Raw genomic sequence first — 22,535 nt, forward strand, 5'->3', positions numbered from 1 at the left:
ACAAAATTGCAATCACATGGCCTACTGTTCCCGACGCTGGCACCAGAGAATCTCTTGGTGCGCAATGCGAACTATGTGAAGATTCACGAGTCTGAAATGATTAACCTAAATTAAACTAAAATTATAAATCCTTTCCTATTATATTATATTCATATTAAAATATTCAGATTTTCACACTGGAAAGTTGGTGTTTATTTTTTGTGAAATTCATAAAATTGAAATGTTCTAATCTTTCTCCATCTTTTTTTTTTTGGTAGATAAGCTGACCTCTCTGATTTGGAGACATTTTCTAGTAATGAAACCCAAAATTCATAATTTACAGCTCTCCTGGATCCGGAAGACATATTTATTTTCAGTAATTTCCCCAATTATATATCTATACTGGCCGTATGATGAAGTGCCAAGTCTCATGAGTGTGTCTGGAAAGTCAGAAATGTTTGTACAATGCAAACCTATGTCATGTAGGGAATTACTCAGACTAATAGATCTTTAATTGAAACCTTGTGAGGTCTAAAGGGTAAGGTTTTTTAAGATTTCATTTACAAGCTAAACTAGTAAAATTAGCTCTTCATAAACTTTTAAATGCCAGAGACCAGAGTCTTATTGAAAAGAAAGTTGTTTACTATATTGGCTAAAACACTAAAAAAAAACACACCAGAAAACTAATAATACCCAAAAATGTTAAATAAAATCAGACGGATCGACTCTCCTGAGTCCATTTACTGTTCCTCGGCTAAGGATAATTTATGGAAGCTTCCTCTTGGTGACTCTGAAAGTATTTATCTTGCTGAGAAGTGTCTTTATTTACAATTCGGAATATAGTAAGTAATATTTCCGAGACCATTGGGACTTGACTTGCTTCTTCCCTTGGATTCCCTTTCATTTAACGGCTTCACTATAAATGGATAATACAAGTTTGGAGAATCTTCAAAATGTTTTCCATTTACGTTTTGAAGTGATTTGCAATCAGTAGAAATTACGCTTATTGCTCTGCAAATACAAAATTTAAGAGAAATAATTGGAATAACACTCTACGTATGGTACAAAAACATTTGCAGGTAGACTTTCCGCCCAGTCGAAGGAACATCTGTGGTGTCAGTCTTAACCCAGACAGACATTATTTTGTTGAATGCACTAAAATTCTTGACAACGTCTCTTTTTATGTGACTTGAAATAAGTCATAAATAGAGAAGAGCTGATGAATTTTTAACAGTTCAAACTTGTTATACATTTCTTAAAAATTTCAAATTTGGCAAATCCTAAATTCTCAGGATTTGATTTGCAGGAATCCAACAAAATGGCAGTCAGGTGAGCAACAGTTTTCTTGATTCTTTTTGAAGATTGGAAAGGGTAAAAATAAAAAAATATATATATTATACTAACGTGACCTATTTCTTCCCCTAAATGCTTAACATGACTCTGCTTCCCTGGTTCTTCACAGTTCTTCCAGGCACATACAACGACATGGGTGGTGATGAAGTGCTTCATGACCCCCAAGTGGTGTTGGCCTCACGCTGTCATGTGATTGGGGCAAAGCATATCTGTGATATCAACATTTATCGCCTCCCCCATGTGACCGTGCGAGCCTCTTAGCTGGTAGAACCGTAGACCAAGTAAGCAAAGGCAAAGGTGGCATAAAGAGTCAGAAGTATATAATTTTGTTTCACCCTTTCCCAAATTTCCGTTTTATTTAGCTTTGGTGTCAGGTGAGACCTCAGAACATAGTCAAGCAAGAAACTTTTGATTCAGGCTGAATACAAGTGGCTCTTCCTGAAATGAATTTTGAGAGAGTCACTCAACTCTATTTGGAATCAAAAAATTGCATAAGTATTCAGACATAGCTGAAACAAATTTTCTCAGTTTCAGAATCTTTGATATCCTCAAAGAAGGATTTTTCCTGGTGTGGAAAATCATAGATGCTTTCTAAAAAAAAAAGCACCAATGGCAACAGCTCAAAAAAGCTGAGTTGAAATACCACACACAAACTGAAGACAGGTGTGGTGATGTTTTCAGAAGAGAACAGCCACATTTTTCCAGTCACTGAAAGCCACTTTACAGTAAGTCACATCATGAGGGAGCATCAATGTTGGTTCTAGAACTGGTCCCATTAACTGTAGTCTGAACAAAGCAGTCCAGGTGCTTGGTAAAAGCTAAGGATCTACATATTATTATTATTATTATTATTATGCATTTATATAGCGCCATTTATTCCATGGCGCTTTACATGTGAAAAGGGGAAATATAGACAAGTATGATAAACATGTGTAAGACAAGGGACACACAAGTACATAAGGAGAGGGGACCCTGCCCACGAGGGCTCACAGTCTACAGGGATGGGTGAGGATACAGTAGGAGAGGGTAGAGCAGGTCATGCGGTGGTTCAGTAGACCGAGGATCATTGCAGGCTGTAGGCTTGTCGGAACAGGTGGGTCTTCAGGTTCTTCTTGAAGGTTTCCGTTGATGGTGAGAGTCTGATGTGTTGCGGCAGAGAGTTCCAGAGTATGGGGGAAGCACGGGAGAAGTCTTGTATGCGGTTGTGAGAAGAAGAGATAAGGGGGAGTAGAGAAGGAGATCTTGACATATCATAGTTGAAGCCACAGTAAGGCCACCAAACAAAAAGAGCTTAGTCCATGGTTGTTGAGGACCTGCCAAGAGATGCCCACCACTCTGGTCCTACAACATTAAGCATCAGAGGTGTTGGGAGTTAACCCAAAAATCATGGAATGGAGATGTGATGGTGGCGTAAACAGATGGTAAGTGATGTATTTGTGCTCGCTGGCAACATAAGGGAACTCCTTACCATAATGTAGGCTTTGGTTGAATCTTTGCATCTCTGAATGGGTTTTTATCTTAGGCATTTTTATAAAACATAAGCAAACCAAATGACTAAAATTAAGTCAAAGTCATAGTAATAGAGGCACGGCCTGACTAAAGTTTGACTTTTACCCACTGTTGGGTCACCTTCAAACAAGCTTGGAATCAGGGCTTTAAAGGGAACCTGTAAGCAGTTTTGGCCGATATAAGATACGGACATCACCTTTCAGGGCTTATATACAGCAGTCTCTAATGCTGTATATAAGCCCCCAATCCAACCTGGAAGAACTGAAAAAAAAGTTTTATTATACTCACCTGCGAGGCGGTCCGGTCCGATTGGTATCGCTGGTCTCAGTCCGGCGCCTCCTATCTTCTTATGATCGCCACCCTCCTGCTTGCTTCTTGTGGATGACGTGACACTGCATCATCCACACAGGCTCCCCAGCATGGTGTTCCTGCGCAGGCTGTTGAGGGCTCTTTGACCTTTTCTGGCACCTGTGTACTGCGCACTGTTCTATATATAATGAATATGTCACTCATGTTACTGAGTGGCATATTCATTATATATAGGACAAAGTGCATTGTGCTTTGAGCAATGATAATGTGGGAGGTAGCAGCTTATTGATTTAAAGAAACCCCCATTCCTATGTATATACATGCCAAATCTCAAGATAAGACACAGGCAAAAAGAAAACAACAGAGAATGCCAAACTCAGCACAGAACAGGCTATTAAACTGTTAAATGGGTCTACTTATACCCTATGGAACGCCTTGACACATTTCCCCAGGTTCATCAGGAGGCCAAATGGATCGTATCTGTGGTCATAAAAAAGATCCACATCCAGTCATTGTGATGTGAATTGAAGACAATCAAGGATTTTTCTAACATTGACATATTGGCAAATATATTAAAGTCCTTAACATATATTAAAGTCCTTAACAAACTTTGTAGGAAGATAAAAGAGGACACAATATCATTCATGAGGTGAAATCAGGATTACCCATAGCTGGGAGGCATCTTGTATAATAGGGAGGTGCCTGAGCAACCCATATAGTTAGGTGTTAGGTGGTTAAGGGTGTGCAACTGTAAGATGCCAGGTCCCCCGGCCCTAGTCTGTTAATGTTTTCCATGTCTCGTATCATGTGTCCCGTTAGTCCAGTATAGTTAGTCCTTGTTCCCGTGTCTGCTTCGGTGGTGTCCATACCCTGTAACCGCATCAGCAGTACCTGAACTGTTTCCTGAGACCAGTGTGTATAACTAGTGATGAGCGAGTATACTCGTTGCTTGGGTTTTCCCGAGCATGCTCGGGTGGTCTCCGAGTATTTTGGCATGCTCGGAGATTTAGTTTTCATCGTCTTATCTGCATGATTTGCGGCTGGTAGACAGCTTGAATACATGTGCGGAATGCCTGTTTGTTAGGGAATTCACAAATGTATTCAACCTGTCTACAAGTCGCAAATCATGCAGCTGAGACAACGAAAACTAAATCTCCGAGCACACCAAAATACTCGGAGGACACCCGAGCATGCTCAGGAAAACCCGATCAACGATGCTACTCGCCCATCACTATGTCTAACCTGTTCCTGTGGCTGTTCTGTCTGTTATCCGGAGACTGCATAATCCGAACCTGTCCCTGTGGCCGCCCTATCTGCTATCCGGTCTACACAGCCTGAACTTGTCCCTAGTGGCCGTCCTGTCTGGACCTGTCTCAAGTGGCCATCCTATCCTGTATAGGAATCTGAGTAAATGGCTTAGACCTTTGGCGTCAGCTGCTACTGCCGAACGGCACCCTAGAGTGATATCTGGCAGCTACCAGTCGCACAAGCCTGACCTCACCACTAGAGGGTCCATTGTACACTAAGTTTGCTGCTTAGGCCACTCCAGGGTAAGTCCAGTCCATGCATGAATCACATGCGCCATCAGTGAGCATGACAGCCAATAGGTGGTGATGTCATTGCCTGTGGTCCCAACATAAGGACCAAACCTATAAGCAGGATATAGTATGTTGAAGGTGTTCAGCATCACAAATCCTTCACGAAATACTTGTCCATGGTGAAGCTTCTGGTACTGCAGTGAAGGGGCAGTAAGTTCAGCTGCATACTTGTTCTTCAGATCAATGGAGGTCTACTGAGTCAGATAGGCCAACTTTTAATAAGTAAGCAAAAAAAATCCCTCATACAAGGTTCTATAACTCATACCAATCACAGAAAAGACCTGTTCTCTTTATCTTCTCAGTGACCAAATATGTTTTACAATTTTTCAATGAATGTCCTACAGTTGGGTCTGTTGAAACAGTCAGAGATTTGGGATGAGAGACTTTTACATGTCAGCAGTTCAGAAAACAAGTTCAAAAGTTGAAAGCCGTGCGCTCAGGACGTCTGACTTCAGCGCATAATATATTTTACAAGCTCGGCAGTCAATCTTATCACGGATGCGCAGAATTCAGGTTAGACCTGTTATTGTCATTTATTTATTCAGAGCCATATATATATATATATATATATATTTGTGCAGAAGATAAATTATAGACATTTCCTCGTCCTATATCTACAAACTGGAAGAAGAAAATACTTCTAAACTAGCAATAAAAGAAAGCCAGGAAGCATAAGATGAGCCGACATTAAGAATGGAAAGGGATATAATATTGGATTATAATTGGAGTCAGAGATAAATTAAATGCTTTTATTTCTATTAAAATGTAGTTGCTCTCCACCTCCAGGATACAAATGAGTCCATCGTTACCTTTCTGCAATTTTTTCACAATACAATACTATGAGATGCTAGCAAAGCCCTCCACAGGCTGCAATTGTCATCACAACTAAATATAACACAAATATCTCGTGACAGAGTATCACAAAATTGTATATCTTCCTCTATAGGACTATCTCAAGGTCCATGACTAGTACAGCTTGCATAATATGTGTATATATATATATATATATATATATATATATATATATATATGTGCACATATATATACATACAGTATATATATACTGCTCAAAAAAATAAAGGGAACACCACATCGTAGATATTACTGAACGAAATAATGCAGCTGCTAATCTTTATTCATTACATAATGGCATGCGTTGAGGACAAGAAAACATGAAAATGATCAATGTAAATCAAAATTAATATCCCATGGAGGTCTGCATTTGGAAGGATACTCAAAATCAAAGTTGAAAATCAAATTACAGGCTGATCCAACTTCAGTGGAAATGTCTCAAGACAAGGAAATGATGCTCAGTAGTGTGTGACCTCCACGTGCCTATTTGACCTCCCTACGACACGTAGGCATGCTCCTGATGAGTTGGCGGATGTTGTCATGAGGAATCTCCTCCCAGACCTGGACTAAAGCATGTGTGAACTCCTGGACAGTCTGTGGTGCAACGTGAATTTGGTGGATGGAGCGAGACATGATGTCCCAGATGTGGTCAATCGGATTCCGGTCTGGGGAACGGGCGGGCCAGTCCATAGCTTCAATGTCTTCATCTTGCAGGAACTGCTGACACCCTCCAGCCACATGAGGTCTGGCATTGTCGTGCATTAGGAGGAACCCAGGGCCAACCGCACCAGCATATGGTCTCACAAGGGGTCTGAGGATCTCATCTCGGTACCTAATGGCAGTCAGGCTACCTCTGGTGAACACTTGGAGGGCTGTGCGGCCCTCCAAAGAAATGCCACCCCACACCATTACTGGCCCACTGCAAAACCGGTCATGCTGAAGGATGTTGCAGGCAGCAGATCACTCTCCATGGCGTCTCCAGACTCTGTCACATCTGTCACATGTGCTCAGTGTGAACCTGCTTCATCTGTGAAGAGCACAGGGCGCCAGTGGCGAATTTGCCAATCCTGGTGTTCTGTGGCAAATGCCAAGCGTCCTGCATGGTGTTCGGCTGTGAGCACAACCCACATCTGTGGACGTCGTGTCCTCATACTGTACCATCCTCATGGTGTCAGTTTCTACTATAACTGTTTGTGCAGACACATGCACATTTATGGCCTACTGGAGGTCATTTTGCAGGGCTCTGGCAGTGCTCCTCCTGTTCTTCCTTGCACAAAGGCGGAGGTAGCGGTCCTGCTGCTGGGTTGTTGCCCTCATGCGGCCCCCTCCGCATCTCCTGGTGTACTGACCTGTCTCCTGGTAGAGCCTCCAGCCTCCGTCTCATGCTACCATGAGTGTGAAAGCACAACCAACATTCAAAAGTGACCAAAACATCAGCCAGAAAGCATTGGGACTGAGATGTGGTCTGTGGTCCCCACCTGCAGAACCACTCCTTTATTGAGGGGGTCTTGATAATTGCCAATAATTTCCATCTGTTGTCTATTCCATTTGCAGAACAGCATGTGAAATTGATTGTCAATCAGTGTTGCTTCCTAAGTGGACAGTTTGATTTCACAGAAGTGTGATTGACTTGGAGTTACATTGTGTTGATTAAGCGTTCCCTTTATTTTTTTGAGCAGTTATATATATATATATATATATATATATATATATATATATATATATATACACAGCTCTGGCAAAAATTAAGAGACCACTGCAAAATTTTCAGTATGTCTGATTTTTCTCTTTATAGGTATATTTTTGAGTAAAATGGAAATTGCTCTTTTATTCTCTAAACTACTGACAACATGTCTCCAAACTTCCAAGCAATAAGTTTTGTATTTATTTTCAGAAAATGATAAATGTTCAAAATAATAAAAAAAAGCAGTGCTTGCAGGCCTCAAATAATGCTAAGAAAACAAGTTCATACTCATTTAGAAACAACAATACTAATGTTTTAACTCAGGAAGAGTTCAGAAATCAATATTTTGTGGAATAACCATGATTTTTTTTCACAGCTTTCATGCATCTTGGCATGCTTTCCACCAGTCTTTCACAGTGTTTTTCTATGACCTTATGCCACTCCTGGTACAAAAATGTAAGCAGTCCTTTATTTGATGCTTGTGACTATCCATCTTCCTCTTGATTACATTCCAGAGGTTTTCAATGGGGTTCAGGTCTGGAGATTGGGCTGGCCATGACAGGGATTTGATGTGGTGGTCCTTCATCCACACATTCCCTCAGCGTATCCAGTTCAAATTACTAAGACTGACTTACAAGGCCATCTATAACCTGTCTCCCCTATATGTCTCTGAACTAATCTCCCGATACCTTCCCTCACGTAATCGCCGATCCTCCCAAGACCTCCTTCTTTCCTCCACACTTATTCGCTCCTCACCCAACCGCCTCCAAGACTTCTCCTGAATTGCTCCTATCCTCTGGAATTCTTTGCCCCAACAAGTCCGACTATCAACCACATTTGTAGCATGTAAGCCCGAAAGGGCAGGATCCTTTCTGTTAGGGCTCGCAGCCTGGGGTCCACCTTGCAGAGGTGGTACACTGCTGCTAGGTAATAGCGGAATAATAGAGCGGCGTGAAAGCAGTCACATGTGGGTTACGTCACCCAGTGTGAACAGGAGCGAACTCTGTTGACTCACAGAGCCGCACAACCACTGAACGCAAATACCGGAGCCTGTTTCACTCACAGAGCCCGGCCAAAAGCGCACAGAAATCGGCCACAAAACTCTACCCCAAGGACACGGGATTAGAGTTCCTCTAGGCCCTCTGAGCGCACGGCGTCGCTGCCGTGAACGCTGCTATAGATGCTGGCTACGGAGTGTGGAGCACGTGCACTGAGGCGTGCCGAGTCACTGATGGGGAGTAATGCCTGACTCCAACTCTGCCCTACCTACACCTAAGCCTGGGCGCTAACAGGCTAGGCTGCCTAACACATGCGTACCAAGGGTAGGGGTTTCATAATGAGTCAGTCACCAGAGACATTCATACGTGCATACACCACTCACTCCTCATAGTCTGAAAATACAGTGTATCCTAGCGCATGGCCAAGCAGCCATGCGAACCTTTTATAGCCGCGTGCGTCCGGGACCTTCCTGGCTTCTCGGATGGGCCAATCCGAACACGCGCAGGACCTTAGCACGTGACCTTCGATCTCCAATGGGAGATCACTCCACGGGCATGCTCAGTGGCCCGACATGGGGACTTAGTCCCTGGAGAAACTTGCTGCTGAGCAGCATGCATTGCAATAGCTGTGCCAGAGGAGGCAGCAGCAAGCAAACCCACAGAACTGGTCTGCGATGAGCACCCTCCTCTGCGGCTGGGGAAGAATGGGAGACCGCCGGGAGCAGAGCTCGGGATTCCCGCTGTGCAGCCACAGGAACCCGACGCCTAACATTTTCCCCTATGTATCAGTCTGTCATTGTTAGTTTGTTTACTGTAATTTGTATGTAACCCCTTCTCATGTACAGCACCATGGAATCAATGGTGCTATATAAATAATAATAATAACATTGATTGACCTAGCTGTTTGGCATGGTGCATTGCCCTGCTGGAAAAAAACAGTCTTCAGAGTTGGGGGACATTGCCTGAGCAGAAGGAATCAACTGTTTTTCCTGTATAACCTTGTGCGCGGCTATGCCCATGGACGGGATAGTACGTCTACCGTGATCAGCGGCGCCCACGTGGTGAGCGCCGCTGATCGCGGCCGGGTGTCAGCTGATTATCACAGCTGACACCCGGCACAATGTGTCAGGGGTGGTCACGGACCGTCCCCGACATGTTAACCCCTTGCACACCGCGATCAAACATGATCGCGGTGTACCGGGGGTTAAAGGGAAGCATCGGCAGGGAGGGGGCTCCCTCCATGCTTCCCTGAGACCCCACGGCAGCGCAATGTGCAGCGCTGCTGCCGGGGGCTCCTTTCCTGCAGGCCCCCGAATCCAAGATGGCGACGGGGGCCTTCGGGGGCCTGCAGGAAGCTGGCTTCCTCAGTGCCTGCAAAGCGCAGGCATGAGGAAGCCTTGTGCACTGCCTGTGACAGATCGCTGATCTGTCACAGTGATCTGTGATGTGACAGATCAGCGAACTGTCACAGAACAGTGATGTCCCACCTGGGACTATTTAATAAAGTAAAAAAAAAATTAAAAAAAAGTGTTAAAATAATTTAAAAAAAATCGGCAAATAAATTACAAAAAAAAAAAAATATTCCCCCAAATAAATCCATTTTTTGAAAATAAAAAAAAACAAACAATAAAAGTACACATATTAGGTATTGCCACGTCCGTAACGACCTGCCCTATAAAACTGTCCCATTAGTTAGCCCCTTTAGCAAACCCCTTAAAAAATAAAAATAAAAAACGAAGCAAAAAATAATGATTTATTATCATACCGCCAAACAAAAAGTGTAATAACGCGCGATCAAAAAGACGCATATAAATATCCATGATACCGCTGAAAACGTCATCTTGTCCCACAAAAAACGAGCTGCCACACAGCATCATCAGCAAAAAAATAAAAAAGTTATAGCTCGCAGAATAAAGCGATGCAAAAATAATTATTTTTTATATAAAATAGTTTTCATTGCATAAAACAGACAAAACATAAAAAAACGACCTAAATGAGGTATCGCTGTAACCGTACTGACCCGAAGAATAAAACCACTTTATCAATTTTACTGCACGCGGAACGGTGTAAACGCACCCCCCCAAAAGAAATTCATGAAACGCTGGTTTTTGTTCATTCTGCGTCCCAAAAATCGGAATAAAAAGCGATCAAAAAATGTCACGTGCCTGAAAATTGTACCAATAAAAACGTCAACTCGTCCTGCAAAAAATAAGACCTCACATGACTCAGTGGGTCAAAATACGGAAAAATTATAGCTCTTAATATGTGGTGATGCAAAAACTATTTTTACAATAAAAAGCGTCTTTTAGCGTGCGACAGCCGCCAAACATAAAAACCGCCATAAATAGTAAATCAAACACCCCGTTATCACCCCCTTAGTTAGGGAAAAATAATAAAATTAAAAAAAGTATTTATTTCCATTTTTCCATTACGGTTAGGGTTAGGGCTAGGGTTAGGGCTAGGGTTAGGGTTAGGGCTAGGGCTAGGGTTAGGGCTAGGGTTAGGGCTAGGGTTAGGGTTAGGGCTGAGATTAGGGTTAGGGGTGTGTTGGGGTTCGGGTTGGAGTTAGAATTGGGGGTTTCCACTGTTTGGGCACATCAGGGGCTCTCCAAATGCAACATGGTGCCTGATTTCAATTCCAGCCAATTCTGAGTTGAAAAAGTCAAATGGTGCTCCTTCCCTTCCAAGCTCTGATATGCGCCCAAACAGTGTTTTACCCCCACATATAGGGTATCAGCCTACTCAGGACAAATTGCAAAACAATTTTTGGGGTCCAATTTCTCCTGTTACCCTTAGGAAAATAAAAAATTGGGGGCAAAAATATCATTTTTGTGGAAAAAAATTATTTTTTTATTTTTACGTCCGAGCGTTATAAACTTCTGTGAAGCACTTGGGGGTTCAAAGTGCTCACCACACATCTAGATAAGTTCCGTGGGGGGTCTAGTGTCCAAAATGGGGTCACTTGTGGGGAGTTTCAATAGTTTAGGTACATCAGGGGCTCTCCAAACGCACATGACACCCGCAGACCATTCCATCAAAGTCTGCATTCCAAAACGTCACTGCTTCCCTTCCGAGCCCCGACGTGTGTCCATACAGTAGTTTTCTCCCACATATGGGGTGTCAGCATACTCATGACAAATTGGACAACAACTTTTGGGGTCCAATTTCTTCTGTTACCCTTGGGAAAATGAAAAAATTGGGGACTAATTGATCATGTTTGTGGAAAAAATACGATTTTTTTATTTTCATGCCCGGGCATTATAAACTTCTGTGAAGCCCTTGGGGGTTCAAAGTGCTCACCTCACATCTAGATAAGTTCCTTGGGGGGTCTAGTTTCCAAAATGGTGTCATTTGTGGGGGGTTTCCACTGTTTAGGTACATCAGGGGTTTTCCAATCGCGACATGGTGTCCGATCTCAATTCCAGCCAAAAACGTCAAATGGCCCTGCTTCCCTTCCGAGCTCTGCCATGCGCCCAAATAGTGGTTTACCCCCACATGTGGGGTATCAGCGTACTCAGGACAAATTGCACAATAACTTTTAGGGTCCTGTTACCCTTGGAAAAATAAGAATTGAGGGTGAAACGATCATTTTTGTGGAAAAAATATGATTTTTTAATTGTACCGCTGTACGTTATAAACTTCTGTAAAGCCCTTGTGGGTTCAAAGTTCTCACCACATATCTAGATAAGTTCCTTGGGGGGTCTAGTTTCCAAAATGGGGTCACTTGTAGGGGGTTTCCACTGTTTAAGTACATCAGGGACTCTCCAAACGTGACATGCGTCCGATCTAAATTCCAGCCAATTTTGCATTGAAAAAGTCAAACAGCGCTCCTTCCATTCTGAGCTCTGCCATGCGCCGAAACAGTCGTTCCCCCCACATATCAGGTATCAGCGTACTCAGGACAAATTGCTCAATAACTTTTGCAGTCCAATTTCTCCTGTTACCCTTGGTAAAATAAAAAAAATTGAACCTGAAGTATTTTTTTTGTTAAAAAAAGTTAGATGTTCATTTTTTTTAAATATTCAAAAAAATTCCTGTGACGCACCTAAAGGGTTAATAAACTTCTTGAATGTGGTTTTGAGCACCTTAAGGGGTGCAGTTTTTAGAATGGTGTCACTGTTGGGTATTTTCTATCATATACACTCACTGGCCACTTTATTAGGTACACCATGCTAGTAAGGGGTTGGACCCCCTTTTGCCTTCAGAACTGCCTCAATTCTTCGTGGCAGAGATTCAACAAGGTGCTGGAAGCATTCCTCAGAGATTTTGGACCATATTGACATGATGGCATCACACAGTTGGCGCAGATTTGTCGGCTGCACATCCCTGATGCGAATCTCCCGTTCCACCACATCCCAAAGATGCTCTATTGGATTGAGATCTGGTGACTGAGGAGGCCATTTGAGTACAGTAAACTCATTGTCATGTTCAAGAAACCAATCTGAGATGATTCGAGCTTTATGACATGGCGCATTATCCTGCTGAAAGTAGCCATCAGATGTTGGGTACATTGTGGTCATAAAGGGATGGACATGGTCAGCAACAATACTCAGGTAGGCTGTGGCGTTGCAACGATGCTCAATTGGTACCAAGGGGCCCAAAGAGTGCCCAGAAAAAATTCCCCACACCATGACACCACCACCACCAGCCTGAACCGTTGATACAAGGCAGGATGGATCCATGCTTTCATGTTGTTTACGCCAAATTCTGACCCTACCATCCGAATGTCGCAGCAGAAATCGAGACTCATCAGACCAGGCAACGTTTTTCCAATCTTCTACTGTCCAATTTCGATGAGCTTGTGCAAATTGTAGCCTCAGTTTCCTGTTCTTAGCTGAGAGGAGTGGTACCCAGTGTGGTCTTCTGCTGCTGTAGCCCATCTGCCTCAAAGTTCGACGCACTGTGCGTTCAGAGATGCTCTTCTGCCTACCTTGGTTGTAACGGGTTGCAATTTGAGTCACTGTTGCCTTTCTATCAGCTCGAACCAGTCTGCCCATTCTCCTCTGACCTCTGGCATCAACATGGCATTTCCGGCCACAGAACTGCCGCTCACTGGATTTTTTTTCTTTTTTGGACCATTCTCTGTAAACCCTAGAGATGGTTGTGCGTGAAAATCCCAGTAGATCAGCAGTTTCTGAAATACTCAGACCAGCCCTTCTGGCACCAACAATCTTGCCACGTTCAAAGGCACTCAAATCACCTTTCTTCCCCATACTGATGCTCGGTTTGAACTGCAGGAGATTGTCTTGACCATGTCTACATGCCTAAATGCACTGAGTTGCCGCCATGTGATTGGCTGATTAGAAATTAAGTCTTAACACACAGTTGGACAGGTGTACCTAATAAAGTGGCCAGTGAGTGTAGACCCCTCAAAGTGGCTTAAAATGTGATGTGGTCCGTAAAAATAAAATGGTGTTGTAAAAATGAGAAATCGCTGGTCAACTTTTAACCCTTATAACTTCCTAACAAAAAAAAATTTTGGTTCCAAAATTGTGCTGATGTAAAGTAAACATGTGGGAAATGTTAGTTATCAAGTTTTTTGGGTGCCATATCTCTGTGATTTAAGGGCATAAAAATTCAAAGTTGGAAAATTGCGAAATTTTCAAAATTTTTGCCAAATTTCCGTTTTTTTCATAAATAAACGCAAGTTATTTGAATGAAATTTTACCACTAACATGAAGTACAATATGTCACGAGAAAACAATGTCAGAATCACCGGGATCCATGGAAGCGTTCCAGCGTTATGATCTCATAAAGGTACAGTGGTCAGAATTGTAAAAATAGGCCCGGTCATGAACGTGCAAACCACCCTTGGGGGTGAAGGGGTTAAACGTACAGATAGCAAAAGCCATGTTGGATAAATGGCAATAAGTTACTTTTAAATTAACAACAACATGAAAAAAACAAAAAATAAACAGTCCACAATAAATATTATCACTAACATGCAAAGTGCTGCCCATGACTTTGTAACAGTCATAGACGAGCAACAGGGTAAATTTTATGACGTGCACAAAATCTTATAACAGGACCTTCAGATCCCATCATACGAATCATAGCTCTACAAGGTGTGTTGAAATCTGCAAAGAATCGGCATAGCCTAAATGACCATGTGGGACACTAAACCTCGAAAATGTCAACATGAAATTATTGATTAGTGATTGATTCAAAGAATAAAAAAAATGGAAAATAGGCAGGGTGAACAGCATGAAACAATGTTCATCCAGACAAGTGTAATACTGAGAGGGGTGGTCAGAAATCCAAAGTAATTTTCATCCTAAATCTCTATCTATTTAATGCCGAGATCTAAATAGTTTTGTAATAAGTAAATTGTCTCTATCCTTCCCTAAATTCCTTTTGCTGATGCTTCATTTGAGAATCCCATTGTATGCTGGAATACTCAAATGAAGCGTCATCAGGGGGTAAAGACTGCAGTCACTGTCGCAGAACCTGCCCCCTACCCGAAACAAAGTGTCATCAGTGACGTTCATTTCAGGGGCTGAGCTAGTTCCCGCTTTAAGTGGACTGCGCAATGTGCAAAATGACAGTGCACTCTGCTGCCAGCTCAGTTCAGCAGTAACAAGCCTTCAGGAGAGCGCAATGTTGTCAGATGAATCCCCAGTGTGCAGAGACCATTCCTGTCCCCACAAGTGACGTCAAATGATGCTGGTATTCTTACAACATGCACAAAGTGCGCTCTCTTGCCTGCTCATTACTGCTGATCTGATCCGACGAGACTAAAGAGTGCACTGTCATTGTGCACATCACACAATGCACATCAAAGCTTTAGTATCACCTGCCTAATACTGTTTTCTGCTTTAGCTTTCAGTTGATGACCTAGAGCAAAAATGTATAGTAATATCCCAACTGCTGCCTATTGTAGTTTATATATACAGTACTAGACAAAAAGCTACACATAAAACAATATATCAAAGTTCAAAATTTTCCAAAACAATAAAATGTGGAAACAAAAAGAGGTAAAGTAGAAAGGGGAATTATGACAGTGTATCAATGAACGTTTTGAGTCATAGTTCATATGATGTATCTCCATAAGAAGCACACCAGTGTTTTGTGCACTTTTTTTCTATGCCTGGTTTTAGGATTTCAGTTTTATATCATTTTTTGTGATATATCTTTGGTATATGGTTCTATAACTAATAGAGTTTTGGATTTAGGTTTTCATGGTATATGAATGATATGTAAGGGCCAATTTTGTATATTTTTGAAGTTCCCGTGTAGCCTAGGTTTCATTTTTAAGTCATGTTCAGTTAAATAGGCGCTGTTGTTTTAATAAACTAAGGTTCATCTGATGGACAATGGAATGACGAAATAATTTGAAAAGTAATTTTTTTTTTTTTTTGCTTAAAATGATGTTTTCAGCTGGAAAAGTGCTAGTCAGCTGGTGTTTCCCTTCTGTGTAATTTACTGTCTACTGTATGTTGCATATTGTCAAGTGTGATCCATCTAAAGATAGATTACAGGAAGTCGGGGTGGGTTTTTGTCTCTTTATTCCCACTATCCTGTCCCGGACCTTTGGTTTGGACAATGGTAGAAGCACTATTTACTAGCAAGTAAGGCTAAGTCAGTTCCTGTACTCATAGTGCTGACAGAATGCTAATGAAAATAAACCACCTAAAAAGAGTGGAGGACACATGACAGAGTCCGGGAATCAACAAAGTTCTTGGACATATTAAACAGATATGTGCACCAAAAGCAGCTTCATCTTCTTGTAGGCATTAATGGAAGAATACCAAAATTTTACTCTGTTTTTTTTTCTTTTTGCTCCTGCTGTCCCGTCCCAGACTTTTGGTTTAGGGCAGGAAAGCCATTGTACAATGGTTGGACTCAATATATCCTGGCAAGTAATGCTAAGGGAGTTCCTGTACTCATAGTGCTGGCAGAATACTGATGAATAAAAACCGTGACGGACACGTGTCAGAGCATGAAAATCAATAACGTTCCTGAACATATCTAAACTATGTGCACAACAAGCAGCTTCATCCTGATGTAGGGGAAAATGGTAGCATGTTGAAGTTTTACTCTGGTTTTACATTTAAAGACTCAAAGATTACAAAAAGTGGAGCTATTTTATATTAAAAAGGTAATGAGAAAAAAAAATGGAGAGATTATTAATCCCCTTTCGCCGGCAACATAAAGAGAATTCAAAGTCTTTGTTTTTGGAACCATTGAAAAGCGGAATTGAAACCTTGTGGCTCGTAAGGCAACAGAGAATGATTTCTCTTTTGCTATCGACCCAAAACAAACATTTTTACAATAATTTTCCAGTATCAAAGTAATTTTTTTTCTTTTTTTCATGCAAGACAGATGAATACTTTACACCCATGAAATAACTTTTCCGTGCCAAGCATGTGCGATGTATATATTTTAACACCTTTGATAATCATTTAAAAAGTGCACGTCTCTAAGGCTGAGTGCACACTCTGAGGATTGGGGTGCGGATTTGGCCGCGCGGATTTTGTAAAATCCGCAGGTAAATATGCAGGTCAAAAGACCTGTGGTTTTACCTGCGGATTGCTCTGCGGTTTTTCTTCTCCACAATGGAGGAGATGGCAAACTGCAGGAGAATCCGCAGAAAGAATTGACATGTCAATTCTTTCTGCGGTTTCAAAACCGCAGGAAAACCGCGCGGAAAAATCAGCACCGTCTACACTGCGGTTTTTTGGTACTGTACACTGCAGCAAAAACTGCTGCGGACCCGCAGCAGCCAAATCCGCTGTGGAACCGCAGCGGAATCCGCAGCGTGTGCACACACCCTAACAGTTTTCTCAACTTTCCTTTGAAAACATCGTCTCGATGCTACTAATTTCGCTTTTCATATTCATTACGGGATCTGTGTTTAATTCTCCCTCCCGGCTTGACATTTCTAACCTTCTCCATACTGTACATTCATTCCTTTTACTCCCCTTGATTAAGAAATTAGGCTATTTACTTTTCTCAGTAAAGGGCTAAAAACTCCACCTAAAAAAAAAAAAGAAACAAAGTAAGGCCAGTTTCACACGTCAGTGTCTCCGGTACGTGTAGTGACAGTTTTCTCACGTACCGGAGACACTGACACACGTAGACACATTCGAATGAATGGGTCTATGCAGACGTCAACGTGTATTCACGGACCATATGTCCGTGTGCAAAATACGCTGACATGTCCGTTTTTGTGCAACAGCACGGATCACACGGATCCATACAAGTCAATGGGTCCGTTTAAAGACGTACCGCACACGGATGGCGTCCGTGTGCCATCCGTGTACGTTTTTAGAAGTCAAAGGGTTAACATTGAAACCAATTTTTTCAATACATGGACACACGGACAGCATACGGACAGCACACAGATCACACACGGATGGTACACACGGACATACGGATAACACACGGATGTAACACGGATGGCCTACGTATCCACAGGGACACACGGACACGGATATCTCCGGTACCGTTTTTTCCGGTACCGGAGATATCAGGACGTGTGAAACCGGTCTAACACAATATTAAAATTAGTCTTCTAAGTTTCTCATAAAAGAGCTAAAAATTCCCACCCACCCCCCCCCCAGAAAAAAAGTAAGAAAGTAACACGATATTAAGGAAAACCGATAGAATCGTTTTCTGAAAAAAAAGCAAAAAAGCGATTAAAAAAAGAAAAAAATTAAAAATTAAATTCCGGTCCACCAGAAGACATCTTCTAGATAGAAAAAAATAAATTAAAAAAACTGGAAAGGGAATCAGATAGCTCGTAAATGTCGACCTTCTATGGAGAAGAATTTGGTTTCTTTTACATTTTTGCTGTCACTCCCGCTGAAGAAGAACTATCATTTTAACCAAGGTTTGGTTCCCGCATCTGGAACCAATTTTGGAAAAAGGGAGAGGAGAGAGAGAGAGGGAGAGGGAGAGGGAGATGGCTTACAGAAAGAAACATAACCTTAAAATAATTATTCCTTAAATCATTAATACAATGAATATGCCATGTGGACGGATCAAAAAGTGAAATACGGCCCAGCTATCAATTAAACCCCTGTTGTACCTCGATGTGTTTTCTCAGCTCATTTGTAAGTCCTGCCAGCTTACATCAATTTTTTTTTTCCGCCCTGTGTCAACCATTCAGCACTTTTCTATTCCCGGCTACTTTCTGCAGGAGTTGTCTGTTTTGTAATAGAAAGGAACATTTATTAAGGCTGATTTTTTTTTTTTTTTTTGCCAAATGAAAACCTTGACCCACTAAGAAATAAAAATAAAAAATTGCTACAAAAATATACGATCAGGAAGAAATTGCCCATTTATTTTTGTTATGATTACCAATCGTCTGTTCAGCATTTCGGGGCAATTTTCGTCGAAACCGGTAACGGTTAAAGTATAAAGTAATGACTTTCTATATCACCGATTCAATGCTGCGCGGGTTTTTAAGCTTTTAAAGTAATTGATTGATGACTTAAAAGGTTGAGCTTTATAAGTATTTTATGTTTTTCTGATTTTTTTTTTATTTCTTTTAAACAAACTCTTTTTTTCTTTAATTTTACAAGATGATGGGTGGCATATAGGTTTCAGAAAGCACTTTACCGCACAGCTTGCCGGAGATTTTAATAGACCAACACAGATGTTTTTCTTCACTGTGCTTAACTCGCAGGAAAACAACGTAGCAAAAATAGAGTGTGCATTTTTGCATTTTTTTGCTATAAGCGACTTTTCGATCTGATGCTACGGTTTATTGCATATTACATTTTTAACAAGTTCCGGTACCCAACAGAAAAGGGGATCACTTCCTTTAAAGGGGTATTCCCAAATCAGATACTTCAAGAATAAATACGTTTAATATGGTCTGAGATGGTTTAGTGAATCCTCCGTTGAGCAGAGGGTCGGACACGATGACCCTGGAGGTCCCTTCCAATTCTAACATTCTATGAACTCAATGCAATGGATTCCACCTGTGAAACCCACACCTATCTCCAAAACAGGTCTTGCCCTGCAACAAATGGAGAGATAGGCTGCGGTCACACATAGCGAGATACGGCCGAGTCTCGCAGGTTAAAACCAAGCTCTGGCGCCGGCACTCCGGAGCGGAGCGTGCAGCCGCACAGTAATACATGGAGCTGCACGCTCCGCTCCGGAGTGCCGGTGCCAGAGCTTGGTTTTAACCTGCGAGACTCGGCCGTATCTCACTGTAGTGTGACTCCGGCCATAGTCTCGCTCTCAATTCACTTCTATATTATACATAACTGGGAAAAAAAGTTACTCTCAACTGAGCAAGTTATTACCTATCTGTAGGTACAGATGCGGACACGTCACTAGTGCAGCTGCACAGGGACCCAAGACATTAAGGGGCCGCCACCACCACCCCTAAAGCAGGTGGAATCATGCATTATGATGAGCTATTGGATTGCAAAGGGCCCATTTACTGTAATATTCTTTCTCAGCTACCCTGTTCTGCTGGCGTCCAATGTGTACATAGCAACCTGCTGATCACTGAGGGTTTGATTTCTGCTCTTCTTTTAGAGATCATAGGGATCTCAATGGTCAGACCTCAGCAAAAAGTCAGCAATCATATATCCAAGTTATCACTTGCCCAGTATACTGTGACTTGTTCATACTAAGGACACTCCCCTTCGATTCTAATTTAGTTAAAGGGAATCTGTCAGTAGCACCATCCCTCCTAAGTGGTCTATATGTACATGCAGGTCATAGAAAGATCAATAAAATGATACATTGATATGTGCGATCCAATGTCTTATTCCAAAGATATCCATAGTTTTCTTAATCTGTAAATGAGCTGGTAGGATCTATGGGCCAGGCATAGATCTTCCTGAGAATCTGCCTCCAGAGCTTATTTAGAATAAAAGGAGGTGTTACCAGTGTGAGGCATGTAGATCAGGAGAACATACTGCCCGTCATTACATGTCTCACACATTAATGCCCCCTTTCATTTCCAATAAGCTCTGGAAGCAGATTTTTTAGGAAGATCTATGTCCGGCCCATAGATCTTAACAGCTCATTCACTTATTAAGAAAAACAAGGATTTCTCTGGAATAAGACATCAGATTATCATTTTATTCTGCTTCCTATGACCTACATGATCATACAAAAAAGTCTTAAGAAGGTTGATCCTACAGACAGATTCTCTTTTATTAAAAGGATCTAATGCATGCAATAAAATTATTTTTTTAGCTTTTTAAATTAGACATTTGACATACCATTTTTTTTTACTTTGATATCATACCATTCTCTTACTGTTTAAGGCTTAAAAAAAATGTTATCCTTTCTCTAAACATTTGAACCTTAAGCCTTGCCACAAACATACGATAAAAGCCCAATATGCAAGGAATAAAATTTGTTCCTGACCCCCCTATTGAAATCGACACAAGAAGTCGAGTAAAACTGTACCTTGTGTTTCTCATAGAAACTGTCTAATCCTTTCTTAAATCTATCCTCACATACGGCTATTACTGATTCCTGTGGGAGCAGGTTCCATAACTTTACTTTTCAGATACTAAAGTAACACTTGTTTTTTTGAGATTAGATCTCTCACTTTTAGCTGCAAGGATTGACCTTATGCTCCTTGTGGGGTCAATCACGTAAATTATCGCATGGTCCTGATAACAAACATTTCCATATTTTTATGGAGATATCGTATCATCCTCAGTCTTCTCTTCTCTAGAGTAAATACATTATTTGACATTGGTTCTTCTTAGATGAGATTTTCCATATTCATGAATACATATAGAGATGGGGGAAGTGATTTCATATGCCATAAACTGATGTTTTATGGCATATGAAATTCTGAAATGCCTCTTTCCTTACGTAGGAAAATCATGGTGAGAAAAAAGATTAAGGATACATAAACTAACGCATTTCGGGTTAGTAACCCTTATTCATAGCTGGTTGCTAATCCAAAATGCGTTAGTTTATGTATCCTTAATCTTGTTTTCTCACCAACGCATTTCAGATTAGCAACCTTCATTCACAGCTATCAATAAGGGTTGCTAACCCGAAACGCGTCAGCTTATGGATCCTTTATCTTTTTGCTTTTTCTCACCATGTTTTTAATTGCATAGTAAAAGCTATGTTCTAACATTTTTTCATTGTTGCTGGAGCCCAGTCCTCATTGACCTTCTCTCCCATCTTGCATTTTCACCTGTTTACCCCTATGCAACCTCTATCCCTAATTTGCAATCCACTGTGAGCTGGAAAGGGGAAGACTAGCTGCTGTGATCTCTGCTGTACACAGCACAGCACTCAGAGAAATATTCCCATTCTTCATTCATTTTTTAGCATAAGGAGACAATATGGAGGCCATCATTTCACAGCAGAGCTGAGCTGTCTGGATGCAAATCAGCTCTGGGATTTAGGTAAATGACTTGGTAGAAAGCTCACCTCAATTTTTCTATTTCTCCCTCTGCCTGTTGCTTCTTCATGCTCCTCACTTCTATTAACCCTTTACCCGCCCATAGGATATAATGGCCTGTGTCACAAGATGTCAGAGTGAACCTGTCTTGCCATGCATCAAACCACTTGGATTAAGTGGTCACCATACCACTACAAATCAGTAAAATCAGTACATTTTTCCCAAAAAAATTTAACGAACCCGAATTATTTTAGGATTCAACTGGCATGACCAGTCAACTTCTGATCTGCTGGACTCTGAGGGCCAGAAGTAGTTAAAAAAACAATACAATATTATATTTATCTATCTTTTATTTAAATTGCAATATACACTGCTAAAAAAATAAAGGGAACACTTAAACAACAGAATATAACTCCAAGTAAATCAAACTTCTGTGAAATCAAACTGTCCACTTAGGAAGCAACACTGATTGACAATCAATTTCATATGCTGTTGTGCAAATGGAATAGACAACAGATGGAAATTATTGGTAATTATCAAGACCCCCTCAATAAAGGAGTGGTTCTGCAGGTGGGGACCACAGGCCACATCTCAGTACCAATGCTTTCTGGCTGATGTTTTGGTCACTTTTGAATGTTGGTTGTGCTTTCACATTCGTGGTAGCATGAGACGGACTCTACAACCCACACAAGTGGCTCAGGTAGTGCAGCTCATCCAGGATGGCACATCAATGCGAGCTGTGGCAAGAACGCTTGCTGTGTCTGTCAGCGCAGTGTCCAGAGGCTGGAGGCGCTACCAGGAGACAGGCCAGTATACCAGGAGACATGGAGGGCTGTGAGCACAACCCCCATCTGTGGACATCTGGCACTCAGATCATCCTCATGGAGTCGGTTTCTAACCGTTTGTGCAGA

At 41.6% G+C, this 22,535-nt stretch overlaps 1 long non-coding RNA gene across 1 annotated transcript in view; it reads right to left on the reverse strand.

Annotated features, from left to right (window-relative positions):
• Positions 1-600: 600 nt before the first annotated feature.
• Positions 601-22,535, reverse strand: part of LOC141048878 (uncharacterized) — a 29,212-nt gene continuing 7,277 nt past the window's right edge. Inside the window, exon 4 of the long non-coding RNA XR_012220167.1 lies at positions 601-990. This is a non-coding gene — a long non-coding RNA (uncharacterized lncRNA). The remainder of the gene's footprint in view (positions 991-22,535) is intronic.

Source organism: Dendrobates tinctorius, unplaced genomic scaffold (assembly GCF_039654945.1).
Source record: "Dendrobates tinctorius isolate UK_male_01 unplaced genomic scaffold, ASM3965494v1 ptg000138l, whole genome shotgun sequence".
NCBI classification, from domain to species: domain Eukaryota; kingdom Metazoa; phylum Chordata; class Amphibia; order Anura; family Dendrobatidae; genus Dendrobates; species Dendrobates tinctorius.